The 15731-nt window shown below is 31.5% G+C and overlaps 1 long non-coding RNA gene across 1 annotated transcript; it reads left to right on the top strand.

The window, feature by feature from the left end:
• The first annotated feature begins 7535 nt into the window (after nucleotides 1-7535).
• Nucleotides 7536-8069, top strand: LOC142224644 (uncharacterized). The gene is made up of 2 exons (XR_012719183.1): nucleotides 7536-7707; nucleotides 7782-8069. It is a non-coding gene; the product is annotated as an uncharacterized LOC142224644 (long non-coding RNA).
• The last annotated feature ends 7662 nt before the right edge of the window (nucleotides 8070-15731 follow it).

The following is a 15731-nucleotide window of genomic DNA, read 5'->3' as shown; positions in this document are numbered from 1 at the left end:
AAATAAAACTTTGACAAAATTTTCTATAAAAATTAAATTTTAACAAAATTTTCTATAGAAATAAAATTTTGACAAAAATTTCTATAATATAAAATATTGACAAAAAATTCTATAATATAAAATATTGACAAAATTTTCTATAGAAAAATTTTTTTTTCAAAATTTTCTATAGAAATAAAATTTTGTCAAAATTTTCAATGGAAACTTAACTTTGCCATAATTTGATATGGAAACAATTTTTTACAAAATTTTCTATAAAAATAAAATTTTGATTTTTTATAGAAATAAAATTTTGTCTTAATTTTCTATAGAAATAAAATTTTGACAAAATTTTCTAAAGAGGAAAACTTTGAATAAATTTTTTCTATAATTTCTTTTGGTAAAATTTTCTTCAAATTTTGGTAGATTATTTTTGCTACAAGTGGCAACCATACCTAAGTTTTCTTTTCGCCATTGTGTCCATACTAACCCCCTTTTGCCATAGACTAAAAATTTATCTGTGACATTACCTGAGATTGATATGGCAAAAGTTTTGCCTACCGATCTTTAAGACATCGACCATGGTCGGTGAACAACAAACAACTTCAACGATTTAGAATTGCATCTCATACTCCATTTGTTTTCGTGTGAGTGCGTGTGTTAGTGTGCGGGGATGTTAGTTGTGATTGTATGTGGTGATCTTTGGAAGATTTAAATCCATATGATACATCAAAATGGAAACGTTTTTCTTCAAATAATTTTCGCTTGCATTGGCCGACAATATTTTACATTGCAATCAATTCTGTTGGAGGATATCAGTGCTAAACTCAGTGGTGGACAAAGTTTGCCAATGGTTCTATAGTATGGGGGCTATCGCCGTTGCCTCCACAATAACAATTGACCATCAACATCAAATATATCAGCATCTCATCACATATCCTGATAATTGCTTGCAAAACTATCTGTTCTTGACTGTTGTCTATCTGTCCGTCCGTTCAAATCATGCCAGCAATGGCTTTGACAATCTGTCCGCATTACGATTTTTACATGTCTTTTTGCATGAAACAATTGCTTGGCGTTTTTTTTTTCCTCCTCTTCTCCAAGCAATTGTGGAGATCGTGTTGATTTTTCCTGGTATGATGTCCTATAATGGTAGTAATGCCTTTACTGACTGCTTTCAATCAGGTATTTGCTTTTGTAAGGCTGGCGACAACGGTTTCTGGTCCATCATCATCATCAACATCATCTCCATGTTATTCAAACATTCAGTCAGTCAACCTCTTGGAAGCCTCCACTCCAATGTCGCCAATAGCTTTGGGGCAATTAATGGATGAATACTTTAAGTGAGTGATGGAATGACACTTTTCTTGTGGCATTACACAAAACGAAGGAGACGAAGAAGAAGAAGAAAAAATAAAACCGCCGCTTTGCGAACCATGACAACCGGCCTCAAAGGCTGTTGCGGTTTTTCTGTTTTGAAAATTCTCTGCCATTCTTTGGAAACGATGACTACTACCTGCTCATCGTTTCTGGCCCATTGGAGCTCCTTTTGCAAAATGAAGATTTATAAGTTTGAGTATTTAAATTGTGTATTTAATGAGCCATAAATTGTCATAATTGTTAAATTGGAATGTTAAATATTATGAAAATGATAATATTCCCTCTTCGGAGGAACAGCCTCCGGGGCCTTCCCTAGATGTAGTGTAGGACAAAGGAGACGATCCAGTTTTCCAGTTCTGTTATCCTTGCAAATAAATAAATTTCTGCCTGCGACAAAGACACTAAAACGCTATCGCTCAATAAAGAATTTTATCATAATTTTGATATTTGCCAATCGTTACGCTTGAAATATAATTTCCAAATTAGGACAGCACTGGAAATTCTTACTTTTGGTATGATAAAAAAAATTACAAATTTCTTTTCAAACTAATATGCGTAGTTATTACTTGTCTAAAATTAGTCATAAATATGTTTTACAAGATATTTGTGATGTATCCATAAAATTCATTATTGTTATTATTAAAAAAAAAAATTGAAGATATCAAATTGATGACTGGTTCGACCTATGGCAAAGACTCCTACATGATTTTGTACAGAGTTTGTTATACCCTGTGCCACACTGTGGTATTATAAGTTAGTGCATATATTTGCAACATCCATAAGGAGACGAAAAAGCCACATGGCGTGTTTGGCAATAATACCAAGCAGGGCCGGTCGATCTAGCCTGTGTCGATCAAGCCATGTCCATCTGTCCGTCTGTCTGTGACCACATTTTTGTAATCAAAGTCTAACAGGTTCGCTGATAAGTCTCCGGTCTAACAAAGAAAAACACATTTGTTGTCAAAATTCGTTTTTATTATTCAACATAGTTCCCTTCAAGATCGATACAACGATTATAACGACCTTCTCCTCCTTCGGTTTTGCCTCAAAATAGGCCTCAGTTTCGGCGATCACCACTTCATTGCAGCCAAATTTTTTCCCTGCGAGCATCCTTTTGAGGTCTGAGAACAAGAAAAATTCGCTGGCGGCCAGATCTGGAGAATACGGTGGAACAACAGTTTTTCCTTCTTCATATGGGGCCGTTTTGCCGCGATTTCGACTTTCAAACGCTCCAATAACGCCACATAATAGTCACTGTTGATGGTTTTTTCCCTTCTCAAGATAATCGATAAAAATTATTCCATGCGCATCCCAAAAAACAGAGGACATTACTTTGCCAGCAGACTTTTGAGTCTTTCCACGCTTCGGAGACGGTTCACCGGTCGCTGTCCACTCAGCCGATTGTCGATTGGACTCAGGAGTGTAGTGATGGAGCCATGTTTATCCATTGTCACATATCGACGGAAAAACTCGGGTGTATTACGAGTTAACAGCTGCAAACACCGCTCAGAATCCTCAACACGTTGTTGTTTTTGGTCAAATGTGAGCTCGCGCGGCACCCATTTTGCACACAGCTTCCGCATATCCAAATATTGATGAATGATATGACCAACACGTTCCTTTGATATCTTTAAGGCCTCTGCTATCTCGATCAACTTCATTTTACGGTCATTCAAAATCATTTTGTGGATTTTTTTCGTCGGTAACCACCTCTTTCGGGCGTCCACTGCGTTCACCGTCCTCCGTGTTCATTTCACCACGCTTGAATTTTGCATACCAATCAATTATTGTTGATTTCCCTGGGGCAGAGTCCGGAAACTCAATATCAGGCCAAGTTTTTGCTTCCACCGTATTTTTTCGCTTCAGAGAACAGTATTTTATCAAAACACGAAATTCCTTTTTTTCTATTTTTTACACAAAAGTTGCTTCACAAAAGATGTTATATCTCGCAAACTAATTGACTTACAGACGTCAAATTTTGACACGAATCATTTGAAGGTTTTTATTATATAAAAATAATAAGCATTTAATACTAGCGACGCCATCTATGTGTCAGACCGGGGACTTATCAGCCAACCTGTTATGTAGCAGTTTTAGTCCAATTTGACACAAGTATACTTTTTGGGTCAACATCACGGTTGCTTCTGGTGCCAAAAATAATCTACCAAAATATGAAGAAAATATTACCAAGGATAGGTTAGGTTAGGTTAAGTGGCAGCCCGATGTATCAGGCGCACTTAGACTATTCGGTCCATTGTGATACCACATTGGTGAACTTCTCTCTTATCACTGAGTGCTGCCCGATTCCATGTTGAGCTCAATGACAAGGGACCTCCTTTTTATAGCCGAACGGCGTTCCACATTACAGTGAAACCACTTAGAGAAGCTTTTGAAATTCTCAGAAATGTCACCAGCATTACTGAGGTGGGATAATCCACCGCTGAAAAACTTTTTGGTGTTCGATCGAAGCAGGAATCGAAATCACGACCTTGTGTATGCAAGGCGGGCATGGTAACCAATGCACCACGGTGGCTCCCTACCAAAATTCTACCACATTAAAAAATATTATTTTGAAATATTTGATAAAATTTTTGTGATTAGTATTAACAAAACAAGTATATACGGCCGTAAGCTCGGCCAGGCCGAATCTTATGTACCCTCCACCATGGATTGCGTAGAAACTTCTACGAAAGACTGTCATCCACATTCGAATTACTTGGGTTGTGGTATCCTAAATCGTTTTCTAAATTGTGAGTTAATCCATACGTGGTATAAATTGGACAAAAAAGGAATAGATATGGACTTTTGCACGGTAGGTAGGGAGCCAGAATTGGAATATGGGGGTCGCTTATAAGGGGGCTATATACAATTATTGATATGGACCAACTTTTGTGTGATTGGGGATCGATTTATTTGGGGGCTATATATAACTATAGACCGATATGGACCTAGTTAGACATGGTTGTTAACGGCCATATACTAGCACAATGTACCAAATTTCAACTGACTGGGATGAAATTTGCTCCTCCAAGAGGCTCCAAAATCAAATCTCAGGATCGGTTTATATGGGGGCTATATATGATTATGGACTGATGTGAATCAATTCCTGCATGGTTGTTGGATACCATATACTACAACGACGTACAAAATTTCAACCAGATCGGATGAAGTTTGCTTCTCCAAAAGGCACCGGAGATCAAATCTGGGGATTGGTTTATATGGGTGCTATATATAATTTGGACTGATATGAACCAATTCCTGCATGGTTGTTGGATACCATATACTACCACGACGTACCAAATTTCAACCGAATCGGATGAATTTTGCTCTTCCAAGGGACTCCGGAGGTCAAATCTGGGGATCGGTTTATATGGGGGCTATATGTAATTATGGACCGATTTCGACCAAGTTTTGCATGGCCATTAGAGACTGTATACTTAAACCATGTACCAAATGTCAACCGGATCGGATGAAATTTGCTTCTCTTAGAGGCTCCGCAAGCCAAATCGGGGGATCGGTTTATATGGGGGCCATTAGCGTAGCTAGACAATTAGCTAGACAAGTAGCTAGACTATATACTAAGACCATGTACCAAATTTCAACCGGATCGGATGAAATTTGCTTCTCTTAGAGGCTCCGCAAGCCAAATCGGGGGATCGGTTTATATGGGGGCTATATATAATTATTGACCGATGTGGACCAATTTTTGCATAGTTGTTAGAGACTATATACTAACACTATGTACGAAATTTCAGCCGGATCGGATGAAATTTGCTTCTCTTAGAGGCTCCGCATGCCAAATCGGGGGATCGGTTTATATGGGGGAATATATATAATTATTGACCGATGTGGACCAATTTTGGCATAGTTGTTAGGGACCATATACTTACACCATGTACCAAATTTCAACCGGATCGGATGAAATTTGCTTCTCTTAGAGTCTCCGCAAGCCAAATCGGGGAATCGGTTTATATGGGGGCTATATATAATTATTGACCGATGTAGACCAATTTTTGCATAGTTGTTAGAGACCATATACTAACACCATGTACCAAATTTCAGCCCGATCGGATAAAATTTGCTTCTCTTAGGGGCTCCGAAAGCAAAATTGGGGGATCGGTTTATATGCACGGATGAAAAATACTGTTTTTCATATGTTTGGCTATAAACATTATATGTTTGGAACACAAATTTTTAAACACAATATTTTTGAGTGCAAGCATATAATGTTCATAAACTAGCATAACATGTTTGGGACATATATTTTAATATGTTAGAACATATTATGTTTGGGACATAAAATGTTTGTAAATATAATATGCTTGGATGCAAACATATATTAATTTAGAAATAGCCTATAAACATATATGTGTTTAGTAGCTTGGAGCGCTATTTAACAGGGAGCGATATTGAATTAAGTTGGTGTTTGTTGCTTGTTATTACAAAATTAACATTTTATTTTTCCTTGGGCAATTGATCAGCTACTTCTTTGATCCTTACAAACTGTGTGGTCCGCTGTTCGAATCCCCGTCCGGCAAAAGGTAAAATTAAAATAAAAATAAAAATCATAAAATTGAATAATTTCTTCTACAATGTTTGTATTACAGAAAAAGGTGCTAAGAACTAAAAAATCTCGTGGAAGTGAGAAAGATGTCGGGGAATATACAATTGGGCAGAAACAAAATTTTGAGCATTCAAGTCGAAAACCTATGTTGTTAGCACCTATATTACCTGTTTATTTTCATAATTCATTATGATTGTAAATATATAAATAAATAAATAAAATTTTGAGCACAATATTGTTTGGGAGAATTTTTTTAAGCATATAATATTTTTGGGTGCAAAATGCTTCCAAACATATTATATGGTCACATAATAACATATTGTTTTTTGGAAGACAACATTATTGAATTTGGATGCAAAAATACAAAATGTTTGGAACTTAGACTACCCAAACATATATTGTTTAGACCAATATGCTTTCAAACATATTATATATTGGAAGAGATCAAACATATAAATGTTTGGGCAATACCCAAAAATATATATGCTTGAAGCAAAATATGTTTGGGAGTATATGTTACAGAAGCGATTTTTTGTGAGCGTGTGGGGGCTATATATAATTATGGAGCGATGCGGACCAATTTTTGCATGGTTGTTAGAGACCATATACTAACACCATGTACCAAATTTCAGCCGGATCAGATGAAATTTGCTGCTCTTAGAGGGTCTGCAAGCCAAATTTGGGGGTCCGTTTATATGGGGGCTATACGTAAAAGTGGAGCTATATGGCCCATTTGCAATACCATCTGACCTACATCAATAACAACTACTTGTACCAAGTTTCAAGTCGATAGCTTGTTTCGTTCGGAAGTTAGCGTGATTTCAACAGACGGACGGACGGACGGACATGCTCAGATCGACTCAGAATTTCACCACGACCCAGAATATATATACTTTATGGGGTCTTAGAGAATATTTCGATGTGTTACAAACGGAATGACAAAGTTAATATACCCCCATCCTATGGTGGAGGGTATAAAAATTTAGTATCCCTTGAATTGTAAATGTGTTGAATTTTAAATGTTTAAATGATTATTGCTTGAACCAACAAGGAAAAGTTTCAGCTTCTATCAAAAAGGGAGAACTTCCTCAAAATGGACTTTGATACACGAAAATTAAAATTTTTAAACATGTTTAATTTTATTTCTATAAAAAATTTTGTCAAAAATTTATTTCTATAGAAAATTTTGGTAATATTTTATTTCTATGGAAAATGCTGTCGAAATTTTATAGAGCATCGATTTAAAGACAGATAACTCCCTCAAAACTGCCTTTAGTTTAGTGAAGAGTTTAGGCTCGAAATTAATACCTACATTCTTAAGAGAAGATCAAAATCTTTTGATCCAAGTACACTTTTTTTTTTTGAGTGCAAAAACCAGTCAAGTACTCTCCTCCATGTAGATACTCTTACTTAGAACTACCTTATATTTGTGTTTTGTTTTAATTATTGATAAATGTATAACATTTATGACAATGAAATTAATAGTAAATTTAGTTATTCACCCATTTGGTATCTATGAATTTCCAATTAAAACGCGAAGCCCCAATAATTTCATGTGGTTTTATATTTACAATCGAACCCTATGTTCAAATGATGAGTGTTCTTTCTGTTCGAAATGAAATCGATTCATCTAAAGTCTCACTCGCATACCGACGATTATTGACAAATTGTTATGAAACAATTAAATCCATTTGCCACCAATCGAATGTATTCGTAAAATTAGTTATTAAAAAAAATTATGGACTACACAATGCTCTCGTGGCTGGCATTTGCTGTTGTTCTTGGTGTGTGGTGTTGTAATAAAATTTACAATAATGAGATATTAAAAAAAAAATAATTATGTTACAAAACATTATAGGTTCCACTGAAGCTACAATGGCTGTAAGCGGTGTCATATGGAGCTGTATGAACAGTATTGTAACTTTTGGGGCTTAATATGATATTACAAAGTGGTGTATCTGGTAACAGTGGTGTATGATAAGAATATAAAATTTTGATATTGCCAAAGACACTTACAATGACAAAATATTATTAATTAAATTAGGAGTATTTCTATTGTTCAAATGTCGTTCAAGATTATAGATTATGTTTATATCATATAAATATCTTTGACATTTTCAATATACAGTGACAATATGTTCTAGCAGTTCTTTTAGTATTGGGAAAACATAGTCTATGGTAATCTAATTGCGAGATAGAAAAACATGAAAAAAGGAATTAAATGTCTGAGTTTCTGCCCTCAATGAGACCCAGCAAAAACAAAGCTTCCAAAAAATTAGTTTGGATGCCCACCTTGCTATCCGGAAGTAGTGGAAACTTGGATCATCTTCAATAGATGGACTTGTCATAGGACCTTGCTTTGCTTTAAAAGTTGTACTTAGGAAGTTCATTTGAATGATAAGAAATTAAAAAAAAAAAATTAATTATTAACAATAACAATTAACAATGAAAATGTTCATTTGAAAATTTAATATTTCGTTATAAAAAAAAAACAAGTGAAGAAAATAGATTGGTTTTAAAAATTTATTTAAACAAAAAAATACAACTCTCCACCAAAAAATAACATTTTCACAGAATTTTCTATAGAAATAAAATTTTCACAACATTTTTTAATAGCAATTAAATTTTCATAAAATTTACTAAAAAACAAAATTTACTAAAAAATTGAAATTTTGACAAACTTTTTGATAGAAGAAAGACTTTTGACTAAAATTTCGATAGAAATAAAATTTCACCAAAATAATTATTGGGATTCTTTTCGGCTTGAGGTCATGATAAATGAAAAATGCTGGTGTAGTTGCTTTTTTCAATGTTTTATTATTGAAATATTGCTGTTTCGGATATTTCGATACACCTTCGGTGATCATCTTCAGCGAGATATTATATTTTTCATATTTACGTTTTACAAAGTAATGGACTTTCTCCTTGCAAAGTTCATATCTAAGTGAGTTAGATATGAACTGAGTTAGATATGAACTTTGCAAGGAGAAAGTCCATTACTTTGTAAAACGTAAATATGAAAAATATAATATCTCGCTGAAGATGATCACCGAAGGTGTATCGAAATATCCGAAATAGCAATATTTCAATAATAAAATATTGAAAAAAGCAACTACACCAGCATTTTTCATTTATCATGACCTCAAGCCGAAAAGAATCCCAATAATTATAAAATTCCAAAGGCCAACTAAGAAAACTAAACATTTCACCAAAATTTTCTGTAGAAATAAAATTTTGACATAATTTTCTATAAAAATAGAATTTTGACAAAATTTTCCATAGAAGTGAAATTTTGACAAAATTTTCCATAGAAATAAAATTTTGACAAACTTTCTTTGGAAATAAAATTTTGACATTTTTTATACAAATAAAATTTTGAAAAAATTTTCTATAGCAATAAAATTGTGACAAATTTTTCTACAGAAAGAAGATGTTGACAAAATTTTCTATAGACAAAAAAATTTTATAAAATATTCTGTAGACATAAAATTTTGAAAAAATTTTCTATAGAAATAAAATTTTGACAAAATTTTCCATAGAAATAAAATTTTGACAAAATTTTCTACAGAAATAAAATTTTGACAGAATTATCTACAGAAATAAAATTTTGATAAAATTTTCTATAGAAATAAAAATTTGACAAAATTTTCTATAGAAATAAAATTTTGTCAAAATTTTCTATAGAAATAAAATCTTGACAGAATTTTCTATAGAAATGAAACTTTGGAAATAAAATTTTGACATTTTCTATAGAAACAAAATTTTGACAAAATTTTCTATAGCAATAAAATTGTGACAAATTTTTCTACAGAAAGAAAATGTTGACAAAATTTTCTATAGAAACAAAATTTTGACAAAATTTTCTATAGAAATAAAATGTTGACAAAATTTTCTTTCTAAATAAAATTTTGCCATATTTTCTATAGAAATAAAATTTTAACAAAATTTTCTATAAAAATAAAATTTTGAAAAAATTTTCTATAGAAATAAAATTTTAACAAAATTTTCTATAAAAACATAATTTTGTCAAAATTTTCTACAGAAATAAAATTTTGACAGAATTATCTATAGAAATAAAGTTTTGATAAAATTTTCTATAGAAATAAAAATTTGACAAAATTTTCTATAGAAATAAAATTTTGTCAAAATTTTCTATAGAAATAAAATCTTGACAGAATTTTCTATAGAAATGAAACTTTGGAAATAAAATTTTGACATTTTCTATAGAAACAAAATTTTGACAAAATTTTCTATAGCAATAAAATTGTGACAAATTTGTCTACAGAAAGAAAATGTTGACAAAATTTTCTATAGAAACAAAATTTTGACAAAATTTTCTATAGAAATAAAATTTTGACAAAATTTTCTATAGAAATAATATTTTGACAAAATTTTCTATAGAAATAAAATTTTGAAAAAAATTTTCTATAGAAATAAAATTTTGAAAAAATTTTCTATAGAAAGAAAATTTTGTCAAAATTTTCTACAGAAATAACATTTTGACAGAATTGTCTACAGAATTAAAATTTTCTATAGAAATAAAATTTTGACAAAATCTTCTATAGAAATAAAATTTTGACAAAATCTTCTATAGAAATAAAATCTTGACAGAATTTTTGATAGAAATGACATTTTAATTAACTTTTCTATAGAAATGAAACTTTGGAAATAACATTTTGACATTTCTTATACAAATAAAATTTTGACAAAATTTTCTATAGCAATTAAATTGTGACAAATTTTTCTACAGAAAGAAAATGTTGACAAAATTTCCTACAGACAAAAAATTTTTATAAAATATTCTATGGACATAAAATTTTGACAAAATTCCCTATAGAAATAAAATTTTGACAAAATTTTTTATACAAATAAAATCTTCACTAAATTGTCTACAGAAATAAAATTTTGGCAAAACTATCTATAGAAACAACATTTTGACAAAATTTTCTATAGAAATGAAATTTTGACAAAATTTTCTATCGAAATAAAATTTGTACAAAATTTTCTATAGAAATAACATTTTGACAAAATTTTCTATAGAAATTAAATGTTGACAAAATTTTCTTTCTAAATAAAATTTTGCCATATTTTCTATGGAAATAAAATTTTAACAAAATTTTCTATAGACATAATATTTTGACAAAATTTCCTATATAAATAAAATTTTGACAAAAGTTCTCTATAGAAATAAAATTTTGACAAAGGTTAGATTAAAGGGTGATACGGTCAAAATTTGGTAAATATAAACTTGACGTATTTCTTTCAATTTTGCATTTAAAAAACCTGAACACCCCTCATTTTGAAAGAGTGTGTGTGTAGAATGTTGCTCCTATTTTGATTTTTGGAATTCACTCTTCAGTTGCCGTCCAAGCAAGAAGAGCAGCGTATCAAGATTTGGCTCGCGCATCGCGAAAATCCGAGCTACTCGCACGCAAAGCTGGCAAAATCGCTAAAAGTTGCCAAATCAACCATTACAAATGTAATTAAAGTGTTTGGGGAACGTTTGTCGACAGCCAGGAAGTCTGGATCGGGGGGAAATCGAAAACCGGAAGCCGCTGAGACGACAAAGAGAGTTGCCGGTAGTTTCAAGCGAAACCCTAACCTCTCTCTCCGAGATGCCGCAAATAAGCTGGGTGTATCGTCTACAACCGTGCATCGAGCCAAAAAACGAGCCGGACTATCGACTTACAAGAAGGTAGTGACTCCAAATCGCGATGATAAACAAAATACGCCGGCCAAAGCACGATCCCGGAGGCTGTACACGACAATGCTGACGAAGTTTGACTGCGTGGTAATGGACGACGAAACCTATGTCAAAGCCGACTACAAGCAGCTTCCGGGACAGGAGTTTTATACGGCAAAAGGAAGGGGAAAGGTAGCAGATATTTTCAAGCACATAAAACTGTCAAAGTTCGCAACGAAATATTTGGTTTGGCAAGCCATCTGTACCTGTGGCTTGAAAAACAGCATTTTCATAGCTTCCGGGACAGTCAACCAAGAAATTTACGTGAAAGTGTGTTTGAATAAACGTCTGCTGCTTTTTCTGAAGAAACACGGTTGTTCCGTACTGTTTTGGCCGGATTTGGCATCTTGCCATTACGGTAAAAAGGCAATGGAGTGGTACGCCGCCAACAACGTGCAGGTGGTTCCCAAGGACAAGAACCCTCCTAACACGCCAGAGCTCCGCCCAATTGAGAAATACTGGGCTATTGTCAAGCGAAACCTAAAGAAGACCAAAAAAACTGCTAAGAACGAGCAGCAGTTCAAGGCAAACTGGCTTTCTGCGGCGAAAAAGGTGGACAAGGTGGCTGTACAAAATCTGATGGCAGGTGTCAAGCGTGAGGCCCGGCAATTCGGATTTGGAAAAGCGAAAGCCTAACTGAATATTTTTACTGAATTTTATACTAATTGAACTTGAAAAGAATTTTAATTTGATTTTTTAAATAAACGATTTCACCAATTTGCACGCGTTTTCCCTTGACCAAATTTTGACCGTATCACCCTTTAGGTGGCAGCCCGTTGTATCAGACTCACTTAGACGATTCAGTCCATTGTGATACCATATTGGTGAAATTCTCTCTTATCACTGAGTGCTGCCCGATTCCATGTCAGGCTTTTTTATAGCCGAGTCCAAACGGCAGTGAAACCACTTAGAGAAAGTTTGAAACCCTCAGAAATGTCATCAGCATTACTGAGGTAGGGTAATCCACCGCTGAAAAATTGTTTGGTGTTCGGTCGAAGCAGGAATCGAACCCACGACCTTGTGTAAGCAAGGCGGACATGCTAATCATTACACAACGGTGGCTCCCAAAATTTTGAATTTGATTTTTTCTATAGAAAAATTTTTTTTTGACAATTTTGTCTATAGAAAGAAAATTTTGACATATTCCTCAAAAAATGTAAAGTTATATCAAAGTCCATTGTGAGTAAGTTCTCCCTTTTTGGTAGAAGTAGAAACTTTGCCTTGTCGGTGCAACTACAAACATTTTTGTTTAGTTTAGAAGATTTTTGGAAAAATGTTCTCTAAATTTTGAGAGATTATCAATAGTTCCTGACCACTATATTGTTTAAGGTATAATTATTTGTGTAAAGACAAAATTTTTGGAACTGAGCATGCTTTTGTTGTCAGTAAACTAATATGAAATCCTAACAAAGTTGTTCTTATCTATACCTTTCTAAATGAGAATTTATAGCATATAAAAGCTAACAGACTTAGAAAAAGCTTCATATTTAATGGCTTTTCATTAACAAAAACGAAGAAAAGACACATTTTAAGTGCTGTGAGAAAAAAAAAACCGGTAAAAAATTAATCATCATTAATTTCCGTTTTAATTCCAATTACAATATTATGCAATTGTCGCCATATCGTAAGAGCCTTAAGAATATTCGAAAAGAATACTATGAGCCCACATTGTGACAAGCGGCGTTTAACGCCACAATTGTCGAGGCATTTGACACCCACACGGAGTGACAAAAACAAAAAGACAATCATCCTGTCTGTTGTACACCCTCACTTGATTATCGTCATCGTCTGAATGTATTATTTTCCCATATGTCATGGAATGGTCAGTGGTTGTCTGTCGTCAATAGTCGATATGTGATATCTTCGCCATCCACACCGTTCTTTACCCACCATACAATGAGAGTGAATGAAATTGCTACGGCTGATGGCTATGGATCTATTCTGGCTCAATTATTCAATTGAAAACATTTAATTTATGACATTATAATCAAATTGTAAGATCAACGACGACAGCGTACGAAAAAAAAACAAAAACCAATAAACTCCAAAGAACCGCATATACAAAATTTCAATCGCAAGAGACGCAAGTGACTTCTCTCATATGCACCACCACGCATTTAAAGCAATACAAATTCATTAAAATGAAAATGAAATTTAATTAAAATTGCCCTACTCCTATTTCCCCCGCAAACTACTTAAGCACTCCATTTGTTTGGAATTGCTGATCATCTCTGGCAGTACTAACTCATACGGTTGTTGGTGAATGGTTAACTCTTTGGGGGGGAGTTTTTAGCATTATTGGTCTTTGAATGCTTAATTCAATTGATTAAGCAGAAATGTTGGTTTTCTGGTTTTTTCTGTTGGAATTGAATGCAATGAAAAGCTCCCACTTAAATGATCTCCCAATAGATCATTAATTAGCGAATTCTGGTATTGAATTTATGATGTGCAGTTAAGAAAGTTTAGACTCGAACATCTGTCGATGCGTTTAATTAAATAATTATTTAAATTGATTATTTAAAGACATTAATTAATCGATGAAATTTCACAAGGGGGAGTTAAGAAATATTTAAATACACTTCGCCAGAAATCAACAAAATGTGATATATATTTCACTCTTTATTAGATTGGTAAAATTCTTCATGGTTTGGTGGATTTTGCAAAATATTCTTCTCTACAAATTATCTTTGAAAATTTGTTTTTGACAAAATTTTGACAAAATTTTCTATGGAAATATAATTTACATACATAAAAATTATGAATACAATTTTGACTAAATTTTCTATAGAAATAAAATTTTGACTAAATTTTCTATAAAAATACATTTTTAACAAAATTTTCTATAGAAATAAAATTTTCTATAGAAAAAAATATTGACAAAATATTCTATAGAAATAAAATGTAATCAAATTTTAAAATTGTATAAAACTTTTCTTTGGGAATAAAATTTCCACAAATTTTCTATAGAGAGAAAATTTTTTACAAAATTTTCTATAGAAATAACATTATGACAAAATTTTCTATAGAAATAAAATTTTGACAAAATTTGCTATAGAAAAAAAATTGTGACAAAATTTTCTATAGAAATAAATTTTGACAAAATCTTCTATAGAAATAAAATTGTGACAAAATTTTCGATAGAAACAAAATTTTAAAAAAATTTTGGTATAGAAATAAAATTTTGACAAAAATTTTCTATTGAAATAAAATTTTGACAAAATTTTCTACAGAAATAAAATTTTGACAAAAATTTTCTTTAGAAAAATAAATTTGAAAAAATGTCTATAAAAACAAAATTGACAAAATTTTCTATGGGAATAAAATTTTGACTAAATTTTCTATAGAAATAAAATTTTGACAAAATTTTCTATAAAAATACATTTTTAACAAAATTTTCTATAGAAATAAAATTTTCTATAGAAAAAAAATATTGAAAAATATTCTATAGAAATAAAATGTAATCAAATTTTAAAATTGTATAAAACTTTTCTTTGGGAATAAAATTTCCACAAATTTTCTATAGAGAGAAAATTTTTTACAAAATTTTCTATAGAAAAAACATTATGACAAAATTTTCTATAGAAATAAAATTTTGACAAAATTTGCTATAGAAAAAAAATTGTGACAAAATTTTCTATAGAAATAAATTTTGACAAAATTTTCTATAGAAATAAAATTGTGACAAAATTTTCGATAGAAACAAAATTTTAAAAAAAATTTTGGTATAGAAATAAAATTTTGACAAAAATTTTCTATTGAAATAAAATTTTGACAAAATTTTCTACAGAAATAAAATTTTGACAAAATTTTCTTTAGAAAAAAAATTTTGAAAAAATTTCTATAAAAACAAAATTTTGAAAAAAAATCTATAAAAATAAACTTTTGACAAAATTTTCTATAGAAATGGAAATAAATTTTACAAAATTAACATTATGACAATTTTTTTATACAAATAAAAGTTTGAGAAAATTTTCTATAGAAATAAAACTTTGACAAAAAGAAATAGAATTTCGACAAATTTTTCTATTGAAATAAAATTTCGACAAATTTTCTTTAGAAATTCAA

This window comes from Haematobia irritans, chromosome 2 (assembly GCF_050003625.1).
Source record: "Haematobia irritans isolate KBUSLIRL chromosome 2, ASM5000362v1, whole genome shotgun sequence".
NCBI classification, from domain to species: domain Eukaryota; kingdom Metazoa; phylum Arthropoda; class Insecta; order Diptera; family Muscidae; genus Haematobia; species Haematobia irritans.
The sequence above is the reverse complement of the archived record's forward strand: the minus strand, read 5'-3'. Positions and strand labels throughout refer to the sequence as shown.